Raw genomic sequence first — 26831 nt, 5'->3', positions numbered from 1 at the left:
CAATTTGACGACTGTTGCGTCCCACTATTTAAAAAATTGCATGTCTTACCCTTGCCATGCCTCTATATACGCGAAGTAAGTGTATTTGTCACCTCAAGCCCACATTACTTTAAAACCAGGACTCAAATCATGGAAAGAAGGACAAGAGTGAGAGTATTAAATGGACTAGTTAAACCGCTTGGAAAAATTTTTATTTACAGACGAAATGCTTTTAACATGTGCATCGAAATTTATAACCGCATACCCGAAGAAATAAGGTCACTACAGGGCAGGGATCGGAACCGGTTTTTTGCAAAAATTTAGAAATAACCATATTTTTCGAATTATTTTATACTCGAAATGTAGGACTCAGTTGTGTTTTTAGGTTACGACTTCGTATTATTAGATTGCCCAATTAGAAATGAAGTAATTAGCAAAGAACGAAAAAATACCGTTTCCGTTCCCATACAAAAAATACCGGTATCCGATCCCTGCTACAGGGACCTCTCTTTAGGCGTGTACTGACAAATTGGTTATTGGACAAATGTTATTATAGTGTTAAGGAATTTATTGAATGTAATGGGACTGTTATATAATTTGTACTGTTTAATGTTAATTATTCTCTTTATTTATTTTTGGTCTTAAGTTAGGTTATTTTATAATATGGATATAAAAATAAAATACAAAAACACTTACAAAAACAATACAAAATACTTATAAACATATTATAAAAAACCTAACCTAGGGTGCCGCCAGCAGCGGGGCAAGGCCCAAGCTGCCGGTGGTCAGGGCTGCAGAGAGAGGAACCGGCGGACTATCCGCGCCGTGTCCAAGATCACCGCCTTCTGCATCTGACCCTTGATCCAACCACCTAGCGAGAGTCTCTCAAGATGTTGGTCGAGACTCTTCGCTATTAGACCGTTACTGAAACGACTATCGGGACAATGATCGTCGAATCAACATCCCACATGGCGGTTATCTCGTGAGCCAAGTCTAGGTACTTGCTGGACTTGTCCTTCTCGGCTTTCACGAGATTCTCATCATGGGGGATGGTGATGTCAACGAGCACGGCCCGGCGTTGCGATCGATCTATTATCACAATGTCAGGCTTATTGGCTACAATAGTCCTGTCAGTGATGACAGATCGATCCCAATAGAGCGTGGCACGACCATTCTCGAGAACTGGCGCAGGTGAATACTTGTAGTACGGTACTTCGCGGTCCACAAGGCCGTATAGAGGAGCAAGCTGCTGGTGTATAATCCTGGCTACGAGATTATGTCTGTGCAAGTACTCGCCGTTAGCAAGATGAGAACAACCGGAAATGATATGCCTGAGTGACTCTCCGGGACGACGGCATGCCCGACAAATGTCGACCGTACCGTCCTTCAGGATATATTTCCGATAGTTGTTCGTCATCATTACTTCGTCCGCAATTGCACAGGCAAAACCCTCGGTTTCTCCGAAGAGGTCCCCGAATCGTAACCAGTTCACCGACGCGAGCAGGTCCACATCGGGTCCCGTGAGGGCCTTGTAGAACCGCCCGTGTAGCACCTTACTCTCCCATGCCGCCTTGCGATCCGCAGTACTTAGTACCACAGGTTTGCGCCAGTTCTCGTTTGCCAAGGAGAGCGGCGTGAGGTTCCTGTCTACTGCCACCACATCACGATGCATCCCACAGTCGTTGTTAAGGAAATAATTCCTGAGATTGTACACCTCGCGGTTGTGGAGATCCTTGGCGTTTAGGAAGCCTCGGCCTCCACATTTCCGTGGGATGTACAATCTCATAACTGACGAGCGTGGGTGTAGCATGCGATGCGCGGTGAGCAGTGATCGGACCCTCCGATCCAGGGCATCCAGCTCGGTCTGAGTCCACCTTAGTATGCCAAAGGAGTATGTGAGCAGGGGCATTACCCAGGCGTTGAAGGCGCGCACTTTGTTGCCTCCTGACAAAAGACTGTTAAGGACTTTTGTGAGCCGACTGAAAAAGCGCTCCTTCACCGACCGTCTAATACCCTCGTCCTCAATACCCAACGACTGTGACATACCAAGGTATTTATAGGTTTCTGACTCAGAGATAGATCTGAAAGACATTGTCTCAGAAGGTTGTAAATTTGTTGAATTTACAACCCTCCCCCGCTGTACATGCATAACCGCACATTTATCGACACCAAACTCCATGTTGATGGCACTACTGAAGACGTCGGTGGTTTTCAGTAGCTCCAACAAGTCTCGGCTATTTGGTGCAAATAATTTGAGGTCATCCATGTACAGAAGGTGAGAAATGACTTCACCCCCACTCCGGAGCCGGCAACCTAGTCCCAAATCCTTCAGCAGGGTGCTGAGGGGATTCAAAGCTAGGCAGAACCACAGGGGACTCAGACTGTCGCCCTGAAAGATTCCTCGCTCAATCCTTATAAAATCCTGCGGGCCAGGGCGGTCATCTCCGCCTCCTGGTTGACGAAGGACTGTGGTCCACTGCCTCATACACGCGCTTAGGAAGGCTCTCAAAGCTGCATCAACTTTATAAAGCTCTAAGACCCTCCCCAGCCATGAATGAGGCACCGAATCATAGGCCTTCTTATAGTCAATCCAAGCGACTGAGAAGGCACCCCTGTTCCGCCGGACTTGTTGGCAGATGGTCATGTCTATGAGGAGGAGCTCTTTAGTACCACGGGACCCAACCCTACATCCATTTTGAGCGGAAGCCAGAATATTGTTTGCGACAATGTGCGCGTTGATTTTTGCTCTCAAAATGGATGTAAGGAGCTTGTATAGTGTAGGCAAGCATGTGATGGGTCTGTAGTTCTTCGCTTCCGTGGTACTACCGGACTTATAGAGCAGGAAGGTGACACCAGTTGTTAAGGAAGGTGGGAGAGAACCAAGCTCGAGGGCTTGTTGAAATTGTGCTGCCAAGCGCGAGTGCGAGCATCGGAACCACTTTAGCCAGAAGTTGTGCAATCCATCCGGCCCAGGACTTTTCCAGTTCTGGGCCGTGCGGATGGCACAACTCACGTCATCGGGGCTGATGGTGACTGCCCCCATGGATTCGATGGACTCGCACTCACGCTCGACAACACTCATCCAACCCCCCTCGGTGTGTCCGACAGGCACCGACCAGATGCTACGCCAGAAGTCAGTCATGGCAGTAGCATCCGGTGGCTGCGTGTCGGACGCACGAAGGTTGGTTTCCTCCCACTTTCGGTATACCTTCCTTTGGTCACTTTGAAAACGGCGATTCTGCTGGAATCGATCCACACGCTCTCTGTAGCGGCGAATACGGTTTGCCCATGCATAGACTTTCTGCTTTAGAAAGTCGATGCGCTCTGTGACATTGGCCATGTAGTCGCGGGGCCTGATATCCGTCCCCGCGAACGCCTGGTTCACAAAGCGCATTACTCGGGGGCGATTGTTGCCCCCCCTGAAGCAGATCAGCTTTGCGATGAGAGTCCTAAACGAGCTGATACGTCGCTCAATCCGCGCTTGCCATGCAGGGACACCTCCGACGGTCCTAGGTGCACGTTCAGCGTCCGGAAACTTGACTCGAGCAACACGGCACGCCGCGATGGCTCCGCAGTACATGATTGAGTGCGTATCATCTAAATCTTTACTAGTCCGTAAATGTGGCTCTAGTAAAGCGTTTAGGGCTCCCATTAGCGCTAGATTGCGTCTATTCATAGGCAGACGTGGTAATCGGGGCCTAGAGTTGGTTGTGGCACGATACTGCGTAATCGCCTCTTCCAAAGTCCTCCTCAGTTGCTCATTAGCAGTTGTACTCACATTCTGACTCGCGAAATCCCCCTCATCGGTGCAAAAATCAACCCGTGGCGCCCCCGGTGCCAGGTCGGGTGCGGGCACCGGATCCGGCGACATGGCGGGCAGATCTCGCACCGAGGTGGAGTCCGCGCGAGCAGAGAGAGCCTCCTGGCGAAGCCGATCAAGTGTCGCGTCATCCAGGCGCTTTAGCCTCTGAATGACGCGCACCTGATCCGATAATCGCTGCTCCGACACGGTGATGGTAGGTTCAAGAGCCTGAAACAGAGGCAGTATTCTTGAACGATAGGCGGATAGCTGTGTTCCCCCCTCTGTAGCCCCATAATAGGCGCGCATGACATTCTCGTTCATTTCTCGAGTCCATCGCATGCGTCGCACTATACCACCGGCAGCGGGAGCCGTGGGCGGGGCAGGATGTCCCGCAGGCCCCAAGCGTGCCGGCAGCGGTGGCCGCCCTCGTCGCGCAGGTGGTCGTGGCGGCGGCGGCGGCGGCCCGCTCTCGTCACTGGACCCGTCTGTGTCAGGCGCCGTTGCGAACTCGTCGCCTGACGACGGTGTGGACGAGGAACTGGACGAGGCGGGCGGGGGTGGTGGGCGTGCGTTGTTGGTTGACTCCGCTGCACGTCTTTGACTCCTCGTAATCATTGTTTCATACGTTTTTTACCGTTTGCTGTAATATTGTGTTGACCGTTTTGTCAAACAAATGTCATGTCCGTGGCGTGTGAATATAATTTGAGTCACACGTATTTATAGTGGATATTTTATGTTTTCACATATTTAGCCAGGTCAAAGGTTCATTTGATGGCAAAATACACAATAGTTTTAACAATAAAAACGTATAAAAATATAATTATAGCAAATAAAATTTACGAGACGTCTGTCATTGTCAGAGCGGTTTTTTTTTTTTTTTTTTTTTTTTTTTATTATTATTTGTTAATTATTATTATTATTTACTATTCTGATATTATTTTATGCTTATCTAATGAATTTTGATTATATTGAATTTAAAATGTCCTGAATTATGTGTTAGGTATTTATGTATTTTAATATTTGCATGCCTGTATGTGGGCCGAATACACTGAACAAAGAAAAACTGTATTACCAACTAATCAAAAACTGTATTCTGGCAAATAAATGATTTGATTGATTGATTGATTGATTGATTGATTGATTGACATTTTCGGTGATTTCATCTCATTTCCGGAATTATCTGACATAGGTACGAAATTACCCGAATATACCCCATTCAGTTGTTTGGCTGTATGTACTTCTTTCCCGCAAAGTTAGCGTTTAATTAAGCCAGTGCCAATAAAACAAGACATGTTGTCTCGTTTCCCCCAACTTACACATTGTTATTGGCTAACACCGTCCCCGGTGTAATGGTCCAGAAACTTCTGACTTCTGTATTGCCCAGGCCAGAGACGAGTTTATAATAAAGATCGTTAATCATACAAATTCATCTCCTAAACATTTGGCTACACCGTAGCTAGTACGAAAGATAAATTGGCAACCGCGCGAAGAAATTGATGCACTTCGCTTGTTTTAGTGTCACATTCAGACAAAGCGAGTCCTTTTTTTGTCATTTAGCTATGTGGCTCAAAAAAATACAGTCAACGTCAATCCATAATGCTTTGATCACACGTACCGAGTAAACGGGCGAGACAGTGAAACGAAGTATGGAATTTTTACTCGGCCGAGTAACAATTTCATACTTCGTTTCACTGTCTCGCCCGTTTACTCGTTACGTGTGATCAAAGCCAAAGCATAACGGTTCGGTCACACTGTCGCGGATCCGCGCGCCTCTCTGCAGGTGTGCAAACGGGCAACGCTATAATATGTGCATAGCGCCATCTCTCTATACAGTGTTGAGGCGATCTGGGGGCCTAGTTAATCGACAATCGTAAATTGACAAATACCAAACGTAAAGAAAACATGTATCGGGTGCTACGAGAAGTCATGTGACTATTTCCATACATTAAGTTTCGATGGGCGTTTTCTATCAACGATTGTTATCTTGGCTAGGCCTCCTTCCTAGGGCTCAGCCTGTGTCGTCCGCGAATAAATCGTTAAACTGTAAACTAGGAGTCGACAGTCTGTATTTCACCTAGTCTCTGGCCACGGGCAAGTTTACTTGGTTAACGCCGCATTGCGACTTGGTTTATTAGACAAGACGATCGGCCATCTTTGTAGTTCTTAAAAGTTGGTATGTCTGATAGGGATATAGTTTGGGAGGATGTAAGTAGGTTTTGTTTGTCTTATTTTTTTGGCACGTCCGTGGCAAACGAGCAGGCCACCACCTCATAGTAATCGGTTACCGTAGCCCATGTAACCCCCTGCAGGAGGGAATTGTTCTACAGCTGAACGTCAGCGTGATAAACATATCGATTGTGAAAAGGTATGGACTATATATTATTTCATGAAGTATACAATGTATTGATTTAAATGACATTGCGTACGGGTAAATTTGAATTTTCTCGCACAATCGCCATCAGATATATGAGAGCGACCAAGGTGCTCACAAATATCTGAAAACGCCTCTATTATCAGGGCGTTAGAGTGCCGCACTCTAACGCCCTGACAATAGAGGCGTGTTCAGATATTGTGAACATCTTGGCCGCTCCGATATATCTGATGGCGATTGTGCGAGAAAATTCAAATTTACCCGTAATTTACGTGACTGTACATAGTACGATCAAATTCTCTATCGATTAACTAAAATGAAAATGCAGCGTAGAGTATTTGGCTGGCTTCTGTAGGTATTTTTATCGAAAGCTTATCATTATTTTTTATGCTTCGAACATGATTTTCGCAAGAGATTCTGCAGGTAGTTCAACCAATGTCGTTTGCATAAAGAACCTCGACATGTAAGCTTTAAGATTACGTCGAAGATATTTCACTTAAGCATTTATGATGTAAGCTTGTAATATGACCGTGCATGGCTCTTCGTACAGAGTAAACTTACATAAAAGTAGCCTACCTATAAATAAAAAAGCTTGCGAGGTCCAGCAAAATATTGGCATTGAGTTTGAGAATTGAACATCCTACGTGAAAAGCTTTAGAAATTTACTTGGTACCACTGAACACAATTGGGTAAAAAAACGGAGATAATTCGGAGATAAATAACTTCAGTTGAAATAGGAATGTTGCCTGCATTTAAAATAAATTGTTTCACACCATGCACGAAATAAAGCAACCTAATTATACCACATACCTTTGCACATACCAAATTATTAGAAAAACATAGCAGTCATTTTTAGACACAATTTCTATTAATTAATCGGATAGAATTAAGAAAAATAGATGATTTGACCGTGACGTCGCTTGTGCAGTTTTCATATACATTTCATATCCCTACCCTATTGAGATAGATTACTGTCTTCAGTCATAAGTACTGTGGCATTATCGTGTTGCTCACCGTTGCAGATTCGGAGAATTTACTGGCCATGAGATATTATCCTTACATGATACTTTGCGGCGTTATTTAGCTTCTTTTTGCGAAATATTTTTGGACATTGGTTATTATTCGGACATTGAACCGCCATCATTCATTATCTTCAAAAACTCCAAAATAAATGTATGGGAAACACTCGGAGTAATAATCCAATATGGAGTGGTGACACGCACTAATTTCTATGTGAAAAATTCTGCCGTTTTCGGCGCGGGGGGCGAGGAACGCACACAAACAATGTAAACACTAATGCATTTTTTGCATGCGTCGCTACACACGCACACGACAAAATTATCAAACACTAGCATAAACTATATTCACACAAATACAAGAACTAACACAGACAACCCTGTCCGTGAACGACATGATGTCAGTTTTAAGTAAACGTAGAAGTGCGAGGGACTTGTCGATAATATTGTCGATATTTTATTGACTGAATTATAACTGTCTGCTTTAGTCAATTATAACCATCAAAAACATTACCTACATGTAAAAAGGTGCAAGTATCGCAACGCTTCTACTACAAAAAAGTTTTGAGATGTGATGCTAATGTGAAACCAAGTCGGTTATATTAATCAGTGCCAGGGGGTGTTAAAACCGTATCAATAAGATATCTTTAATTTGTAATACGTATAATGACTTGGCCATCGCACGGCTGCATAATGACATAAGGATCATCGTCACCTATTAAAAATAATTCTAATTGAACATAACGCTAGCACTAATTGCAGTTTGAGCATTACACGTATTTACGAGTACGGTACGAGTAAAGCATTATGTGCGATTGCCAAGTCAGTAGGTATATGTATTACAAATTAAATATATCTTATTGATACGGTTTTAACACCCCCTGGCACTGATTAAAATAACCGACTTGGTTTCACATTAGCATTACATGTCAAAACTTTTTTGTAGTAGAAGCGTTGCGACTGTTGCGAGACTTGCACCTTTTTACATGTAATGTTTTTGATGGGATCTCATCTCTTTTTGTAGACAGTCCTTCTTTTCGGGTACTCATACCCATACTATGTATACACATATCATAACTAAACACATCTTTATTCGTACTCACATCGTACATACATCGTAGTGTACCTTTACTTTACCTACTATTTGTAGGAACTGCAACAGTAACTCTGTAATAGCATATATTTATAATGGAATTACAAACTTACTTATGCAGTTCTTAGATCTTTAAAACGTGACTGATCTTGCAATATTTTTAGGTTTTGGATGGCTTGATAAGCTGAAAACTACTTATGTTTAAAATTTATTGCATCTTTTGGAAATCTAAAAAAATAAATTAAAATAACAATATATTTTTCACCTCAGCAGCTCGAACAAGGGTACTTTGCTACTTAAAAACAGTGAGCAAAATCGCATTTTGCTCACTGAGTGAGACAAAATGACATTCAAGTGACCTTAATATTCAAATGTCATTTCAACATGCGGGGTTTAATACAAGTTCGAAATACTTGGATTTTATTATCTCTGTCCCTTTCACGTCGTTAGCAAAAAGAAAGAGACAAAAAATTTTTCAAACGACATTCAACGGTATATTGACGGTTTATAATAGACCCCCGAAAACCGTCAGAACGCATCGTTCCAAAACACATACAAGTATGAATTCTTAATATGTAATTAATGAAAATAAAGTTTCAGATTTGATAAAAACTGATAAAAACACTATATTTTACGTAATTTATTGTACGATTAAAATAATGAACTCAAAAAATACACAGTATATCACGTAAAATAAATAATTATACTTTTAAGAATCTCTACAATAGTTTACAAATAGTAAGTATCCGTAATTCGGACCGTATCTTACAATGTTTTTTTTTACAAAAAAAAAAGTTGCCGATTCAAATGTCAATCAAATATTTACTATAGAATCTTTCGCTTGCACGGGACTCAAAATAAGCACTCGAAGAAATATCAAACTTTGATCTCTTGTTGTACAAATAACTATATAATGTTCATATAGATTTTATCGATATTGGTTTTTATGGTGTCCCATCACTAACTATGGTAGAGTGATACCAGAGTAATAAATTAAAAGTGCCTATTTATGGAAAATGACGACAGTAAATACCTTAAAATAAATAAAATACAATACAAATATTGGACATGTCAAATAAAAAAAAACGATAGAAACTAAGAGAAAAATTAATTTTCAAACAGTAGTAGGTGCGTTAGTTTTCGTCCAGCTCTAGTTTTCGTCCACTTGACGAAATTGAATATAAATCTACATTGCTGCACAAATTTGTACTTAATACAATCCTTAATGTCGAGACAATATATCTATCTACATAAAAAATGTATTTGGCAAGTAGTAAATTAAATATCAAATATGTTATTTGCTAATCTGTCATGTGGACGAAAACTAGAGCATGGACGGAAACTAGCACAATGACCCTATATCGGTAATATCACGTTATTTATGATTTATACTATTTATTTGATTGAATGGATTATATTGATATAAAAATAAGGTGTTATAGAAAAATAATGTGTTATATAAATTATATAATAATAAGGAACGCAAATTAGAAGTTAGGTAAAGTCTTCTTTAAATATTACCCTAAATTAGATCTAGTACCATGAAGTGTTATCACTTTCAGATTGACAATGTTTTTTAGTTTTTTGCTAAATTAGTGCACTATTTGATAATATTTACATGTAATAGTACTTAAATATGAAAAGAAACGTGTCCTTTAAGTACGCTAGATGTTTCCGATCGGTTTTTACAGGAGGAAACGCTACAATTCGGCATTTTCTGCTCCTAACATTCCGCTTAGACTGACGTTTGCTGATTGGCGTATGACGTATGGCAACTAGTTTTATATAACCTCCTTGACCGGCGGCCGCCGACTTTTGGCACAGGCCTGTTAATGGCGGTTCCTGTTGGTTTATTATTCCGAGGGGAAACATGATGATAATTTCTGAAGAAACATAGCATAAACCTCTGAATTACGAGTACATTATGAATTTACGACAGTAATATCAATATATTATTCTAAATATATATACGTACTTACCTAACTTAATATAAAAACTTTGATTTAGTAGATTTTTAGCTAACAACGCTTATTTTTGTTAAAAATACGCCAACGATCCAAAAATAATACCGGCCGTTAGTGTTTTATTTACTACTTACACCAAAACCCAACATCATTACCACTTTTTTTGCCAAAAGATTTGCTGCCATCTTTAAAACCCATACCAAAAACATATCGTTTCGTAAAAGCCGTTCCACACATCCCATCCATCCCCATCCCCTGTTACGATTATGTCTGATTACGGCCTGAATATTCGCAATTGCTATATATTTCTTTCCAAAGCCCCGACTTACTAGAGGAGGAGTAAAGTTATCTGGCATCTCATCGATGCTCGGGCCCTTAGGGGCATGAAACACTGCGTCCGATTCACATGTCACTCCGAAGTTAGAGCGAGACAATGCTATGCGGACATTATAGCGACATCTCGCTAGCACTTCGACGTGCCAATCGGCCAATCGCTTTTTCGCGAAGGAAAACATCGCCAGGAAGCATTGACATATAATATATCTCAGTACTAGCCTTACGGGCAATAAGAATTTAACATAAATGGGACAGTACAGCGGTGTGAAAACGCTGCAACGCGATTGGTTGATGAGTTCGCATCACCCGCGCGTGGCCGCGCGATTGGTTGCAACTAGTTGCGTTAGACTACACGATTGGCTCGAATTCGTGAGTGACACCGCTGAACTAGTACCATTTTTAGTGCACGTAAGCCCAGTCCTGAGATATAAGTCAATGCCAGGAAATCTTTAATAATAAGGTTTAGTTTTCTCTCTAGGTTGAAAAGTTCTGGTTAGTTACAGATCGTAACGTCACACCTATTGGTTCTCTCGAGAATTCTAAAGCGGTCAAATAAGCATACGACGTGACGTGACGTCACTTTCATTGGTTCATCCTAGAATGAATACCACGGTCACAGAAGCATTGAGAATACACCCCCCGGTCCGACTGTGAACTGCATCGGTCGTCGAGTCTCACGGAGGTCGTGACCATTCCGTCTCGTTGTATTAATACTGGACTGCGCTTTTATTTAATGGCGTTATAGGCCAAGGAAAGCTGTGGTAACATCTCACAGATAAAATAACAGTTGATTACCAGCAAAACTGTTGAATTAACAGTCACCTTGTTGAATTAAAAGAGCTTACTCCCATAAGTAGGTATCTATAATGATCCTTGTCACTAGAAAAATATCCTAAATTTCGTAAATAAGTATTTATAGTGAAGGTAAATTGTACATGTAAAATTTATAACCCTCCACTCTACTGCGTGTCAATTATGAAATCCAACTTAATAACTTCAAACGTCATAAAATCACGTTAATCGATTTACGATGACGGTTTAATTGCGACTTGTCCCCAAAACGACTGGAACGACAATTTAATTCAAGAGGGGAGATCGTTCCAAGTTACGATATTAGTACCATTACGGGAATGGGGTTGGATTCCGGATATCGCATAAAACTAGTGAAGTTGTAGATATGTTTGGTTATATGTGACGTTATCTATGAAAAGGGACCTTATTGTCGATGGCGCTTACGCCATTATTAACGATGCTCCGATATAAATACAATGCCGCGCGACGCCTGTGCGGCGTAAGCGCCATCGACAATAAGGTCCCTTTTCATAGGATAATGCCCCATATGGGATTGAAGTAACACGCATATAGCAGTGATTCACTGCCAGTGAATGTAGTTTGCTGCTGACAAATAAAGAACTGGCTTCTGCGCGACTTTGCTTGCGTTGATTGATGATGATGATGGTTGTTGGAATCTAACGTATGTCCTTCCGCGCCTCAATTTATCTCCATACCAAATTTCACGTAAATCGGTTCAGCTGCTTAACAGATACTTACAGCAGACATATATATACTTTTGCATGTGTAATATTAGCAGGGATATTAATTTCGGTGCCATAAGGTTACGTCCCTAAAAATAATTGTTTATAGACTATCACCAGAACTGGTAGCGGATGTATTTTGTATACCTAAGGTTTTGACATCCGCTCAGCATTATATCGCCATCTAAGAAGGTCAAAATAACCTCAAAGCATCTATGACAATCTAAAACAATTACGAGAATCGAAAATTTGTGTAGCAACAAGTCTATCTCATCTACTGAATTCTGTTGCTACTTAATTGTCGAAATAATACATACTTCCACCATTTACCTACACTCCCTAAAACAACTTAAACATAGGTATGCCTAGGCTTCTATTCCTTATTAACAGTTTCCCATACGAATACTACTTCGCCAAAGAACACGAACAGGTCTGAATCCAACAAGATGGAAGCAGTTACCATTCCAGTATACTTTCATTTGCACTCCTTGGTCCATTGACGACGCATTGAGTGAATTTATTTGAGATTTTACTACCTTTGTCGTAGAAACAACCATAAAAACCAAGTACAAGTGCCGTAATGCGTATTTTTAGGTATCGCAAATTTGGATTAAGATGTCAACGTGATCGTGAAATAGTATTATGTGTCCCCGAAAAAGACGACGAAGATTGTAAATGTTCTGAAGTGAAGACATTATTTTGTAGCCGAAATTCGCAATGGAAAAGTTGAGAAGTTTTTCAAGACGCAAAAAATTTGCTTGATGGATGTACATTCTTGTTTTTCTGGAATGATTTCAAATGATAAAGAAGGCATTTTCAAGGTCTACATTAAAGGGCTTTGCAAAGAAACGTAAGTAAAATTAAAATTGTGTACCTATACCTACCAAATAATCTTTAGGTAAAAAAAAAACTACTTCAAAGGAAGTAATACTGAACCACCTTTAAAGTATGACTTACTAAACTAAAAAGAACCATCAAAATCAATTCGTAATTGGCAGATAAATCGCATAGTAAACACAAAAACGTTCACTCGAATTGAGAATCTCCTCCTTTTCTTGAAGTCGTATAAATGAAAATTTGTATGAAATTTTGTTCTAAAATCACATCAAGTGTAATTCAGTCCATTCAACGAAAGTAAGGGTCGTTATGTCGTTAAGCACAAAGGTTCTATTTCAAGGGGTATTTTTGCGCGTTATGAACCAGGTACGATACACGTGTGCTACCGATAAACTGGATCAATAAAGCCTATAACGTCCCACATGTAAAGGAGTTGGTTTTTATGGACGCAGCATTGATTGACAAGGTTAGAACAGTTTGGTAGTAAAACGCTGGCTTGTTTAAAAAGCAACGCGTGTGTCGTTTTGACCTAGCCTATAAATGAATTGGTAAAACTGATACAACTATAATACAGTATGCTGATGCTAGTTAGTCTTATGAAGGTCATAACACTTTTCAAAAATCGGTGATAGTGATGATTTTATCATGGATCTCGTCAAAAATTTGCTAAAGATACGACATGGATCGGATATAATAATATGTTAGTTTCAAAACTGATCATTTTGTTTGAAAAAACGTGACTTTGAACAATGACATTTCCGATACATCTCGTATCTTTAGCAAATTTTTGACAAGTTCAAATCAGGCCGACAGTCTTGCGGTAAAAATCCCTTTGGAAAGTATCATCATCATATTTGGGAAAATTTGGGAAAATATTAAGAAAGCCGTGACCGACGGTATCGTTTAACAATATCATGTCGTGCGTTTGTTTCAAATCAACCAGCTGACATTCTCTACACAGATACTTACGCAGTTGAAGCGTGTAAATCGAACGAAGCAGGGAAAGGGAGCTCCACTCGACAGTAAAAAGTAGCATGACGCTTACAACGCCTCTGGTTGATACCTCTATTCAGAATGAAGGTACTGAAGTGTATATATTCCGTACGTGACACGGTGTGCCGTAAACTTGAGTTGATGGCAAGGCTTAGGATCGATCAGCCTAAATGCCTTGGACTACGATTTGTTTTTTTGGAGTAAAGAACACAATGTCTTATGTAGGTTAAGTAAAGATTGGATTGGGCTTAAGTTAGTTTTATCGCGGAAGACGGTTATAAACCGTTTTTAAGTATCTTTTTACTTAGCTGTTTTCTTTGCAAATCTCATAAGCTTGATTCAGGACCTGAAATTAGAGATAGTTTAGAGTAATTTTTCTAGAATTTACTATTTTCACAGAAATATAATTATAGTTCCTGCACAACTCGTGAATTTAAGCATGTGTCATTTAGACGGTGAAATACATTACGGACGGGTCGGCTGAATTAGATGTAGCCTCAATAATCCGAAATATAGCCACAATAATCCGTGTAAATTAAATAAATAAATAAAAAACTAAATAAATAAATAAAAATAAAATCGCTATCGCTATAAATTAGTGCCACTTTAACATAAAGCATTAGTAACCAAGGGGTCATTTCACATCTGATTTCTTTAACAGTGTCGTTAAAAACCAAACATTGTTTTAGATTTCACTGTTATTTGGCCATTTATAAACCGTATTGCAACGATATAAGATCTACCGATATTCAGTTAAGAATATTGCTTTCAGTACAGAACGAACTAGAAAACATAAGCTGAACATACATTTTGTCCAGCGGAATAGAACAAATACGAATCGCGCGCTTGAAGTAACTTAGTACTAGCAACAGCACTCTTAGCCTACCATATGTGGACCTTATTGTCTTTCCAATAAGGTTTACGAGTTGTCGAGTAGATAACAGTAACAGTACTAAAGCGGCCGGATAATAAGGTTCACCCGCTTGAAATACTAGTGTGCGGATAAACGTCAAATGTACATTGTACAGTGACTTGTCCGTGTGTTATGTGTTCTACGCCAGTGATCCGCGGCATTTGAGGTGGCATTCCAAAAGCTTTTCGAGCTTCGGCCTATATTTGTGTTTGATATTTGAACGTCGGTCACGGGTGCCCCTGGCTGCTCTCTTTAATTTTGTCCACAATGCCAATGTAGTTCAAAATTGTCAAGTGTCACATGCTGAAGGTACCTATCACAAAATGTATGGCGCAGTGCAATGTGGCCTACTAGCCTAGTTGGTTGTGACCCTGCTTACGAAGCTGCACATTATGATACAAGTGCGAAAAGTAAATATATCTATTTACTATAATTAGTACAAATATCGTCGTCTAGTTCCCACTACGCAAGCCTTAATTGAGTTTACTGCGGGACTAGGTCGACTTTTGTAAGATAGTCCATTTGGTATTTATTTATTTTAAACAACAATTTAAGCATACCATGCATAGCATGATTTCAGTCTATTGTTGTCTTCAGGTCACTTTACATTGGTCAATCTAAAAACTTGGCTCCCTTGCACAACAAAAGAGGATGCACGATTAGCAAAACAACTGCGTCCCGGTTGGTGTCAATCTCGTATCTCGCCTCATCAGCTTTTTGGCAGCGGCCGTGATACCGGCGATACTTTCGTCTTAGCTTAGCGAATATCCTGCCAACAACCATAGTCACTTGCTTCTTAATTTTGTCAACATCATGCCAAAATCTTTCTTAGTTAACTTTTGTTTCTTTTTCACAGGGAAGGACTGTAAAAATTTCCTCTTCATTATCTTGTATTAAATTGTTGCTTTTTGCAATATAAGCACTTATAAGGTTATTGTTAAGCATGTAATTTAATTTACTAAGCAACCATAATTTCAAAATTGTCTCTAAATTCTTAACAAGGTTATGTAGGTTGAAGAAGATAATAAATTACCCAAATAGAAAAGAGAGATAATAATTTGCTAGTTGATGATATTCTCAAATGGCAGATTAACATTTTCCTGAAACGCTTAAAAACCTTTTTATAACGACGCGGGTGAAATAGAATTTCTCTATGAAAGCGAGGTAAAATGTGAATTTTAGAGTTCCCAGTAGGTACGTCATTAACATAAGCGTTGTATTTTTTACGCTGCAACGTCTCCGTCATACTTTAGAAAATATTATGACATAATCCTTTTTAAACGTTAAAAATGTATGCGATTCGGTGCAAAGGAATGAAAAAGTTTGCGAAATAACGTCGGGAATGAGCAAGCGCTTCTTATTCAAATGCAATTCCACGAAATGTCGCAAGACGTGTTAGAAAAATCCTCTTTGCGGATTCAATACGTTCCAGTTTTCAATTTCAAATTACACGGTGCCGTTCGAGTATACGTAAATCGTCGATCCGAAACGAAATCGAATTTTTAATAGAACACTATCGGCTCGTCCAATAAATCTCCTCAAATCCCGAGATCTGGCGACAGTGGCGACATCTGGCGACTGGAGCGGATCCAAGACCAACCAATTGGTACACGATACGTGGAATCGGATAAATTATGTATAAGCGCTCCTTGAGCGTACGTCGGGAAATCGGAAGTCGCGTTTGCGAATTTGTGACTATCTTGCGATACATAAATATAGTTTTATTAGATTCTTATTAGCATTAGAAGGATTCCTTCAGCAGAGCTTATTTCTGATTGATCCTTTTTCAAGCAGACTATTAATACAGATATCGTAAACTTACGTTTGTGTAACATATAATAAAAGATTAGTACCGAAGTCATATTTACGAATTTGCGACGAAGTCATCTTCAAACCCATATTTACATTACATTTCTTTATCGTCTCGAGTATTTATTAATCAGAAAATTTCTAAGAAATAAGCCAACGTCGAGAAGATTACAAATTTGTATATAGTATTTAGAAATCACTTACGAAAGCATACTAAGTGAAACGTCTTGAAAGAAAAGCCGGTGGTCAATCAAATTTACGGTGAAATTGGATCGCATCATAAAAAATGTATTTGCAGACATATAAATCTTAGCATTTTCCTATGTCAAAGCTAATAGACTGATGGAGCTCCGTGTAAAAAGAGAGGCACACGACTCGTCTCGTCGTGATTTATCTACCGATAGACAAAATTTATTACCGGCGTTCAATTTGCTAAATTTTGAACAAGGAAATAGAAATCTTATGAAAATTACAAGGATATTAGATTACGCCGTGAAATCATGAGGGGTGCTTTATTGGCTTCTAAAACAGGAAATGACAGGGAAAATCTGTTTTTCGTGTTTCTCTGAATGATTTAGGATTCAGGATAAGGAAGAAGTGAACATGTACGAAAATGGAACAACTTACCTGTAGCTGAGTTATCATCCATCATTTATGTATGGCGAGGGAAGTATAAGAATAGATTCCTTTCTGCCACTTATCGTTAGTAAGCTTTTGTGATGTTGTTTCTGTTTGATTAACGAGGTAAGGTAAAGGAGTATTAAGTCTTCTTATTTAAGAAGACTTAATACTCCTAATAATGAAAATGAATTTTCTTAAGATCATTAATTATTAGGAAGGTACAATGATACAAAAGATACAATGAAGTTGATTAAAATTACCTTTTGATACCAGTATTGGACAAAAATTAATCCCCTGAATTTTAAATTTCACTGAAGAATTTCCACCTGGCTCTTCTTCTCTCTAAAATAATCTAACGTATTTATCTGACTTTACTCGTTTTTCGTCTTCGATTATAGTATTTCTTTTTGTTTTAGTTTCAGTACTCTTAACTACTTATTAACAATCGTTAATTTATTGTTTGATTCGTATTTTGTAACAAAAACTAATTAAACCCTGCAACATTACAGCACCTGTCGAAATAACTCGTAAATAGCAAAATCATAACGAATTTATCACGAACAATCGTTTCGCAAAAATGAAGACAATTTCTCGCCAACGTTCGCCTAATAGGATTTTCTTCGAATTTTTGTTCTTTCCCCCCAGTACTTCGTACGTAATATTTAGGTCAGTATGAATAGCACGTACGGTACCGAAGTTGCTCAAATGAAATAAAACGGAATGCCGTTCAATTCGTTTTCCCTTCGACGTTCTAGTTAATGCAAAAGGCGATTTCAGAAAATTTGTTTACGGATTTCAATTCAATTTGCAGTAGTCGGTACCTAGTTGCTCTAACTTGGTTCAGTGGTAACATTTTGTATATTACAGTTGCACTTTACGTTGTATAAAGGAAAAATTGGGGTATCATTGAAACGAAAATTCCAATTACATGTGTGTTGTTTTTTTATAATAGTTTAATTGGTTTAATTTAAGGTAAGCCAATCATTTGACCCCAATCTTACCTGATGGTAAGTGCCGATGCGATCTAGTTAGGAGCATGCTTACCTAAAAGATTTCTGATGTCTATTCACTTTCGATTTGAAAAGATCCAATTATAGTTTTGATTAAATCATAAATGTAGGTATATTTGTTTGTCTGGTCAGTAAATCATAAATGTTGCTATATTTGCCCTGAAAACATATAGGTACATTTTTCTTTCCTCGTATAAAATGAAAGCCTTGAGCGCTTTCATTAAAACAAATGCGGTTTTGCTACACATTTGAAAATCTACATAACTTTCTCATAAGCAAGGCTTTCTTTCAATTTTTATGAGAAATTTCTCATTGTAACGCCTCGGAATGACGCCCAAGTGTCAAGTGTGAGCGATAATAATTAATTTTATTTCGTAGTCGCAGTTAGTATTTTTTGTTTGAGCTTTAGTGCTGACATATTTACACATTACCTTTTCCTTTATTTATTTGTTTCTTGTATTATTGTTATCCAAGCCATTTGAATTATTTTATCAGTAGGACGTGTGTAACCTCAACTGTTTACTCATCGCAAACTATTATAAGCAAATACTCAGTTATTTGTGCGGATTGAATGAATTCTCTACCTACTCTTCTCTCTTCTTCAAATTCCTCCTGGTAATTTGCTAGACTAGCTTTATCTCTGGCCTTGACTTGGGATTCCAATAATGTTCTCGGTTCAAATCCGTCGCGGCGCTACAAGTCAAATCTATTTGCTTTTCGGCCTGGCCACGACATTACGCAACTGGTTTCAGCTAAGGCGACAACCATAGCTTGGAGCGAGACACAGCGATCGGGCCTTTCGTTCCCTATGGTCGTCGCCTTAGCCGAAGCCAGTCGCGCAATGTCGTGGCCAGGCCGTTAGCGATTCGCTCACATTTCGTCCCTTGTCCGTGACGCGGAGATTTCAACGTGCTCGGTTCATATCCGTCGCTCCGCTGCAATAAATCAAGCGGCGCCGACCAAGCACTTCCGACCCCCAATCGGACTCTTATATTGGGGGGACCATTTATTCCAAGTTCCGACGAGGATGATTCATAATTGCGGACATGTGTGGACAAATTGCGATTGGGGTTTAACCTCTAGCTGCCCACCGTGCAAGAAAAATGACAGTCAGATTTGAATCAACGATATTAGGAAATTAGGAAATAGAATTGAATTTGTTTCGTTTTAAAAATCGAACGAAACTAAACAAAAGCAACCCTATTTTAATAATGATTAAAATTTAATTGGAGGTAATTTGTACTATTATTAGGAACGTGGGACGCTAGGGTTGAAATCCTGCTGATAAAACCTGGTAATGTTAACGAACTATACTCGTAAAGTGAGCCGATCTTGTTGAAACTTTTTCAAGAGATCAGCTCACTTTATATTTCATCAACCTTATCTCCTTTTGGCAACTTGATATCGTAAACACTAGAGTTGTTATAAAATCCATGGCAATGTGACCTTCTGTAGGCTCGTACTTCTTTACTTTTTTCCGCTTCTTTAGATTAACTTGCATTTTTGCATCCTATTCAGAGATACTGATATTTTACTTATACTTGCTCTACGATTACCTTCTGAATAAGCGCTATTAGCCTTTTAATCAGCAATCATATTGAAAAACTCGACGAGTCTATTCAATGATCTTGTAAAGGCCTCTCCACACTCGTTTCATTCCTAACTGCATTCCCGGTAGCTCGGGGCGTCTCGAGGGTGCTTTTCTCGTTACGCCCGCCCATTAGGCCGTTGCAAACCGCTTGGATTTTAGGTGTTGAATTTAATGGAAAACCTACCTTAGCTGAGACAGTATAAAGTTCAAATTTGAGCATTTTGAGTGCGTTCAAAGTTTAGACGCTTACATGTATGCACATGCAGTAAACAAGATACTCGTGCCGTGCTATGACATGACTAAGAGTTAATTGACAGTTGCGATGTTTGATAGGTATACAGACTTATTAATAAAATTATACAAAATTGTAGTAAAACATGTTCTGTCTCTTGTCACTAGTACAAATGTTGAAGTGACAGAAAAGGACAACCGAATTTAAGGCCATCAATCTTAAAATCCGGCAACACACTTTTAACGCCTCTGATATTGTAGGTGTCCATTGGCGATGGTAATTGCTTACCATCAGGTGATTCGTCTTGCTCGATTGCTATGTTATAAAAAACTACTTTGTAATAACTAAGTTTTAAAATGTACAGTTTATTAATTTGATAATTTGAATTATTATCCAACAAAACCTATTCCTTTATGTACGAGTTTCTAAAAGCAACAACATTAAATGACACGTACCTATTAATTCAAATGGAATATTTTTCCGCATTGATATTGATCGTACCTACCGTACCTACCCAGTATCGGCTTGGAAAGGATTAGTACAATCAAATTATCGGCCGCTGACCTTTTATAGACCGTTCTATTTCATTCCTGTATTGTTCTACACTATATTTTTGTATAACTAGCAATCTTATTAAATGAATAGGTTTTATAGTACTTACCTACTTTGTTATTACACGACTGCCCAAAAAAAAGAGTGTATTGTTTTCAGCGTTCATGTTTGTATGTATATATGTATGTGAGTTTCTTTATTCCACGATAACTTCAGAATGCCTTAACCGATTTAGATGTATGATATATCATTAGAATCCTTACGTCATCCCGGGTGACATAGGCTATGTGACGTCATTACAAAATCAATATGGCGGACTTAATACGCCATATTACGCAACCTTAAGAAAAAAATATCTTGCAAACCCATCGAGTAGGGCATCAAAATGAAGCGCTTTGAAAGACGATCAATAATATATACTACAATATGAGGGTTTAAGCCCAATTTTAAGAAAGTAAGAATTAACAAAATATATTAAGAAAAGCCAATCTCATAAAACCAAATATTATCCTATTGTTGGGATATTAAAAGGAAGTGGTTTGACCGCTGATCATAAAAAAATATATATTAATCATATTTTACTTGTTTTGAAACCAAGCCAATATGTTCTAAATTGCGCTAAGGGAATAGAAAAGTGTAAATAAGTTCTTTGTAGAGAGTCTGAGATTGTAGACTCCGTCTTCAGATACAACTCTGCACCGACGGAACAAAGTGTCATTATAACCGTATATTTTTATACGTATTTTTTATATAAAGCCCGAGATACACTTGTAAGTTTTACTTACGTAAGTAGGGACAAAGCTATTTGTTAGAATGAGATAATGATATTCATCTCTCATTCTGTAGTACCTATAGCTGTGTCCGTACGTAGTACGTACGTAAGTAAAACTTAAAAGACAGATGGGCTCTTCCTTAGTATGAGTGAGTATGAGTATTTTAATTACGAAGGCCGAAGGCCGAGCTTCGCGTAGGGCCAAAGGCCCGGAGCGTAAGAAAGCTGCACGCTTTCTGCAGCTTCCCCAAGTATCTTAATTGTGAAGGCCCAAGGCCGAGCTTCGCGTAGAGCCGAAGGCCTGGAGCGTAAGAAAGATGCACGCTTTCTGCAGCTTCCCCAAGTATCTTAATTGCGAAGGCCGAAGGCCGAACTTCGCGCAGAAAGATGCACGCTTTCTGCAGCTTCCCCAAGTATCTTAATTGCGAAGGCCGAAGGCCGAGCTTCGCGTAGGGCCGAAGGCCTGGAGCGTAAGAAAGATGCACGCTTTCTGCAGCTTCCCCAAGTATCTTAATTGCGAAGGCCGAAAGCCAACTAATAGGAAATAATTATGTAGTTGCAGAAATATTAAGCCATATAACACTTTTCGATACGTCTGGTTTTTGGGTCAAACCAGACCTAGTCAGGTTTTTAAGCACGTTTTATGCTAACATATCAAAGATCAACGTGATGAAATCTCCTTGAAGCAACTAAATTGTCTTAAATCATAGAAAATGTGGTTGGTTTAAATGGTCACTAAAATGTATAAAATAAAATAAATTAATTAAAAATTAAAAAACACGACTGCAGTTTAAAAGCGAACTGAAAAGCTAGAAATAATTGTTAGTTATGTTAGGTACTCAACTTAATGAATGTAAAATAGAATATAAGTGTTCAGTCAGGGTCATAAACAGCAATCGGAAAAGTTTAGGCTCATTTAGGATCGTGACTGTACCTGCATATTTTATTTCGATTGCAGTCGGGGACCTTGATATATTGAAATTTTCCCATTCACAGGTCCCCGACTGCAATCGAAATAAAATATGCAGGTACAGTCACGATCCTAAATGAGCCTAAACTTTTCCGATTGCTGTTTATGACCCTGACTGAACACTTATATTCTATTTTACATTCATTAAGTTGAGTACCTAACATAACTAACAATTATTTCTAGCTTTTCAGTTCGCTTTTAAACTGCAGTCGTGTTTTTTAATTTTTAATTAATTTATTTTATTTGAATGTTTAGTGAATGTTACATTGGTTGGTTGAACTTTAAAGAGCGTAAATATATGTAGGTAATGGAACGGAATGAACAAATATGGGAAAATCTCAACAAGAATCGTGCCAATTTACATGATAGAAGCAATTTATTGGCCAAAATAGGAATGTTTCTCAATCTTGCATGGATGTTATGAATTGAAGCACAAATTCTGAACTAAATTTAAACAAGTGGTTTTCTCATTTCTGTTTATACCTTGAAGATGTCAGACAGGTATTTTCGCAAGAAAAATTACTTGAATGCAAAAACTATGGCAAGCAGCTTTATTTAAAACATTTATAGTGAAATCCGCTTAAGACGATTCTGGGTGTAAAATGGCATATTATGCTAAAAATCGTATTTCATGTGATCGTTTTAAGCTTAACTATTAATGATCCTGACCAATCTTTTAGTCATGTCTAGACCCCGGATTCTTGTCGCGATCACGTGACAAAAGGGTGATTTGGGGAGTAAATGGAATGGTAGAACAAGATAATACTTAAATTATAAGATAACTATTATCATTGATAATAGTTAATTCTAATATATACACATATTATATATACCATTTCCTGAATGGAACAGTGGGACGAAATAATTGTATACCAAAAAAATATGACGTACTTTTTTATGTTATCTTATAATTTAAGTATTATCTTGTTCTACCATTCCATTTACTCCCCAAATCACCCTTTTGTCACGTGATCGCGACAAGAATCCGGGGTCTAGCTCATGTCTTGGCTTTTTTTCGAGAACGATTTTTTAGGTTCTATACAATACAACTGAAGTTTCAACCCACGAAAAAATAAATATTTTGAAAGGTTAAAAGTTGATAAACATAATAATCTTTAATTTAATATCATTAATTAGCAAATAATCATTTATTTACAAACAAGATATATACAGTGTATTACTAAAAGAAATTAAAAACTAGAAATGAATGAATTTGAGATTTTAATAACGCCCAATGCGAGAAGTCAGTTGGCATACCATATTCATATTCATTTTATTTGTATTAATTACACATTAATTAGGTAAATAGATGCAAGATGGATGTCAAACATAAATACATACATTAACACAAAGAAAAATACAACCATAAAATTCTAACATTGTCATAAAAATATAAAAATAATATTTAATCGTCGAGCTAATCATCCAAGAATTCAGCTACGGAATAATTTATAGGCCCTTTGGATTAGAAATGACTTTTACATACCAGCAATAAACGAAAATTCTCCAAGCGAACGAAATTCAGAAAATTCAAAACATGTTACTTTAGCTGAAAACAGAATGGCCAAGCAATTTACAATAAATCAAGAGGCTCTGGTGGCATTTTTTTGGCATTCCGCCTTACTCATTAACAGCTCACTGGCAGGCGGTGGCGCGAATCTTTTCCATGGGATTTATGGCCGGAACCGAGTGGAATAGATAATATACTGTCGTGAGGGTGACTTTTTGGAGACCGTATACTTCTCTAAGTAATTGTAATACGTTAGTTTTAGTTTGTTAGTTGCAGTTAGTTGTATTTTATAAAAAAATTGCTGAAAAAATGTTTTTGAAGAATGCAGCGGTTATTGTTATCATTTTTGGTGTCCGTACGAAACTTTGTTCACGGAGCACTTATGGGATCACTTCGGTCATGCAAATCACTTAAATGCGTTTTTTTCAAACCGTTTGAGTTAGGTAAGTACTTAAAATTAATTACCACTACTTACTTTTCTTATTTTTAGAGGAAAATGTAAGCAGTTAAGAGGGTTTTTTGTATGTAAAAACGCCTTGCAGTTATGGGCTAGAGTGTGTATTAGAAATTAAATAATTTTAATCTATAAGTTGCATTTTGATGGCATGGCACAACAAAAAAGGAATATTTTGAAGAAACGTAAAGAAAAGGTTATCTTTAGTGAAGGTAGAAAACATTGAATTAATAGGTACCTACCCATTGCTAATGATAATTGCTAATGGGCACCCCATTATATTAGACTAAAGTGACTAAAAGTAAATGGTAAAGGTTTACACCCCCCATTATGAGTATATTAGGTTAAATAAGGACACAGCAATGTTTACCTAAACTTACAATTTAATATATAAACCTACTAAAGTACGTCAATGGCCATCAATAATATGACTTTTCTATTGTCCACAGAGCCGTGAGCGGAGTGGACATAAAGGTAAGTTCCCGAAAAAACACATCGTCTTGATTCTGATCGCCGAATAAACTACCGTCGCAGACCAACCATTGTAAGTCAAAATAAAAATAAAATAAACCCAAAAAAAAATCTAAGCAAAATAAATTTTTAACATTGTAAGTCAGATAAACTATAACAAGCCTTAACTAGTGTTCGTAAGAACTCGAGTATATTTTGAGTCTAAATTTGAAGACCTCGGCTCGTTTTTATGAGACCTGCGCTAACAAAAACTTCAGAGTCTTTTAAGTCGAGTGCTTTTGAGAATTCTTTAAGCGCAATTCACGCAACCTTTTAGCCTCTGAATAAAGACTCCGTCAACAATTTTGTACTTAGATTTTATCTAAATACTAGTAGCAGTCAATACAATCAATAAGCGTACGGTGTACAAATACGTATTTAACCTATCTATCTAACGTATTTTGACTTTTTTTCTTAAAATATAGAGCGTTCTCTAAAAAAGGACTCAGATCTCTACGAAAGACTCGAGGCTCTAACAATTTTAAAAGAACTCGAGTTTCGACTTTTATGAGACTGAGAAACAGTCGAGTCTTTCGCAGAGAACTCAAAAGACTCGAGTCTTAACCAACACTAGTCTAGACTTGAAAATTATAGTAAAAGAGTATATAAAAAATAAAAGCACATTTATATCGTCGACTTTGAGTCTACCGCTCGCTAGGCCATAGAAATACGGCTCTAGATTGGACGAGACAAGAGGGAAACGCCATTAAGCATTTTCAATAAAGGGCAGGTTCATGTCAATTTTTTTTCGGCCCTTAATCGGCCGTCGGCAGTGACGGCCGATCGGCCACGAATTCAATCAATTGACCTGAACGAGGCTAACCGTTAGGGATGCAGACTTTTTTAGGGGAAATACGGGGTTGGATTTTTTAGACGATACAATGGCTTTCCATCAGAGAAGGGTCCTTTTCTGATGGAAAGGTCCTTATGCACATAAAGCAAAAGGACCCTTCTCTGACGGAAATCGGATTATATGTACGTATATATATATGCAACTGTACTCATTACTGTGAGCAACTTTTGTTATTGTATGGAGACCAGGATTTCTTTTTGTGGTTTTAGAGTTCCGTCTATAGTAAAAGTTGATTATACAAAAGAGTACAATCACGGACATGTACCTAGTATCACTTTGAAAATGACGCCTAATAAGCTATAACACAAACTAGTGCAAATCTGATAATAATATATTTAGTTTGTGCAGAATCGTGAACTTTCACGATTTGATAAGTTTTCAATTCGTTTTTTTTTGCTATACGTACTCTAAACGTAAATGAAAAAAAAAACAAGCAACAAAAACAAGCAAAACAAAACGGTCACCCATCCAAGTACTGACCCCGCCCGACGTTGCTTAACTTCGGTCAAAAATCACGTGTGTTGTATGGGAGCCCCACTTAAATCTTTATTTTATTCTGTTTTTAGTATTTGTTGTTATAGCGGCAACAGAAATACATCATCTGTGAAAATTTCAACTGTCTAGCTATCACGGTTCTTGAGATACAGCCTGGTGACAGACGGACGGACGGACGGACGGACAGCGGAGTCTTAGTAATAGGGTCCCGTTTTTACCCTTTGGGTACGGAACCCTAAAAACATACCTATCAAAAGAAACTCCATTTTACTCAATTGCTTTGCACCGCCAAATTTTGGGGAGATTATTTTAAACATCATATTTTATATTTATATCATAGTAGAGGACATGGCCACACTTCGTCATTGCAAATGCCATGCACATTATTGTCCGGGTTCCAGAGTGCCAGGTTTTTCTAATCATGACAAACTAATTGCACTCTAAGCAGCGAACCGCAGGAAATACCTAGTATAAATACTTCCCTTTTTGCCCCAACCTTTGGGCACAATGATGCCCCGATATCATTTGGGGCATTGTGCCTAATGGGAAACCCTTCGATGGAAATCGGAGATAAAATTAATGAAACTGACCCATATTGCCCGTTATAATTTTC

At 38.4% G+C, this 26831-nt stretch overlaps 1 long non-coding RNA gene across 2 annotated transcripts in view; it reads left to right on the top strand.

The window, feature by feature from the left end:
• LOC134652873 (uncharacterized) overlaps nucleotides 1-26831 on the top strand; it is a 257199-nt gene that overhangs the window by 190548 nt on the left and 39820 nt on the right. For both annotated transcript variants that reach the window (XR_010097222.1, XR_010097223.1), the window contains exon 3: nucleotides 24810-24834. This is a non-coding gene — a long non-coding RNA (uncharacterized LOC134652873). The remainder of the gene's footprint in view (nucleotides 1-24809; nucleotides 24835-26831) is intronic.

This window comes from Cydia amplana, chromosome 12, assembly GCF_948474715.1.
Source record: "Cydia amplana chromosome 12, ilCydAmpl1.1, whole genome shotgun sequence".
NCBI lineage: Eukaryota > Metazoa > Arthropoda > Insecta > Lepidoptera > Tortricidae > Cydia > Cydia amplana.
Note: the sequence above shows the minus strand (reverse complement) of the source record. Positions and strands in the feature narration are given on the sequence as shown.